Source organism: Hylobates moloch, unplaced genomic scaffold (assembly GCF_009828535.3).
Source record: "Hylobates moloch isolate HMO894 unplaced genomic scaffold, HMol_V3 SCAFFOLD_11, whole genome shotgun sequence".
NCBI lineage: Eukaryota > Metazoa > Chordata > Mammalia > Primates > Hylobatidae > Hylobates > Hylobates moloch.
This window is the reverse complement of record NW_026652286.1, coordinates 95362408-95364753: the sequence shown is the minus strand read 5'-3', so window position 1 is coordinate 95364753 and position 2346 is coordinate 95362408. Positions and strand designations below refer to the sequence as shown.

The 2346-nt window shown below is 37.9% G+C and overlaps 1 non-coding gene across 1 annotated transcript; it reads right to left on the bottom strand.

Annotated features, from left to right (window-relative positions):
• Positions 1 to 1979: 1979 nt before the first annotated feature.
• Positions 1980 to 2052, bottom strand: TRNAK-UUU (transfer RNA lysine (anticodon UUU)). The gene has a single exon. It is a non-coding gene; the product is annotated as a tRNA-Lys (tRNA).
• Positions 2053 to 2346: the final 294 nt, after the last annotated feature.

Below are 2346 nucleotides of genomic sequence, written 5' to 3'. Positions count from 1 at the left end.
TGAGCCGAGATTGCGCCACTGCACTCCAGCCTGGGTGAAAGAGCGAGACTCTGTCTCAAAAAAAAAAACAAAAAAAACCAAGGGATACATTGTAGAGAAATGAAGAGATATAATTTAATACTATCTCATTAAAGTCAGTGGGGTTCAGTGGAAACAGCCCAGGCTGGGGAATCAGAGGTCTCAGGTCTGTGTTCTGGCTCTGTTACTTACTAGCTGTATGTCTTTGCACAAATTATTTGATTCCCATACTCTTTGGGTCTTCCCCTATAAAATTCAGATACAAATTCTTACCCTGCCTACCTCCCAGGTGATTATTAGCAGCATATGGAATAACACATTTTAAAACATTTATAAATATCAGAATACTATGGAATAACATAGGGCTTTATTTTTATTTTGAAAGTTATGTGGTTGAAAAAGTGTCAACCAGCACCCTTCTGGGTTTCTTGTTTTTTTTTTTTTTTTTAGGTGCTCGGGAAACCTAAATCCAAAGGACTGACACTAAATTGAATTAGGAAATTAAATTTGTTCCAAAAAATTATACTTTATCACAAAGTCCTATCACTAGTACTATGGCAAAGTACTGTTTATCATATTAGTCCCTCTATAAATGTACACAATTTCTCATGTCTTTTTCTCTTTTCTTCTAGAGTTCTTGAAGTGTGGTCCCTGTACCTATAGCATCAGCACCACCTGAGAACTTGTAAAAAATGCAAAGTTAGAAACTCTGGGGGTTTCTCTAATTTTTCTTTTTTCTGAGATGGGGTCTCTCTCTGTCACCCAGGTTGGAGTGCAGTGGCACAATCTCAACTCACTGCAACCTCTGGCTCCCGGGTTCAAGCAATTCTCCTGCCTCAGCCTCCCAAGTAGCTGGGACTACAGGCACATGCCACCATGTCCGGGTAATTTTTGTAGAGACAGGGTTTTGCCATGTTGGCCAGGCTGGTCTCGAACTCCTGACCCCAGGCGATCTGCCCACCTCGGCCTCCCAAAGTGCTGAGACTACAGGAGTGAGCCACTGCGCTTGGCCTGTTTCTCTATTTGTTTTAACAAACTCTCTAGGTAATTCTGCTGCACAATAAAATTTGAGAATTATCATTCTAAAGAAATCCTAACTTATGTGACATAGACCTCTAAACAAATGTAATCTTTAATTACTTTAATTAAAAATGTATTGACTGGATACATAAAGATGGGAATAATAGATTTCAAATTCTGAGATTCCAAAAAGGGAGAGGGAGGGAGTAAGGATTGAAAAGCTACTTGGGTGATGGAATCATTAGAAGCCCAAACCTCAGCATCATGTAATATACTCATGTAACAAACCTGCACGTGTACTCCCGAATCTAAGATTTTTAAAATGTATTGATTAACTGTTAAATGCCATGTGTTCTGTATATGAACCTTTCTAGTTAGTTTTCTTTTTAAACTTTTAATTTAAACATTTTAATTTATTTTAATTTTAAAATTATTTTAGGTTTTTAGTGAAACATAATAATTGTACATATTTATGGGAAATGTGATGATTTGATACATATATATCACATAATAATCAAATCAGGGTAATTAGCATATTCATCACTTAAAACATTTATCATTTGTTTGTGTTGGGAACATTCAAAATCCTCTTTTCTAGGTAGTTTGATATATAATACTTTATTGTTGACCATAGTGTTACCCTACTGCGCAACAGAATACCAAAATATGTGATCATATTATTACCCTGCTGTGCAATAGAACACCAAAACTTATTCTAATTGTAACTTTGTACGCATTGACCAACTTTTTTTTTTTTTTTAAGAGGGAGTTTCACTCTTTTTGCCTAAGCTGGAGTGCAATGGCATGATCTCTGCTAACTGCAACCTCCGCTTGCCTCTAATTTATTTTATTTTATTTTTTTTAAGACGGAGTTTCACTCTTTGCCTAAGCTGGAGTGCAATGGTGTGATCTTGGCACACCGGCCTAGAAAGGTACACTGTCGCCTGGGCAGGGACTTGAACCCTGGACCCTCAGATTAAAAGTCTGATGCTCTACCAACTGAACTATCCAGGTAGCCCATTGCTCAGTTTCTCCCCATTCTCCCTTTCCCCTACCCGCCCTGCCTCTGATGGCCACTGTTGTACTCACTACTTCTATGAGATCAACTCTCTAGATTCCCGTGAGTAAGATCATGCTGTATTTGTCTTCCTGTGTTTGGCTTATTTCACTTAACATAATGCCCTCCAGGTTCGTCCATGTTGTTGCAAATGACAGGATTCCATTCTCTTTCATGGCTGAATAGTATTCCACTGTGTATACATACCACATTTTCTTTTTCTTTGTTTTTGAGATGGAGTTTTGCTCTTA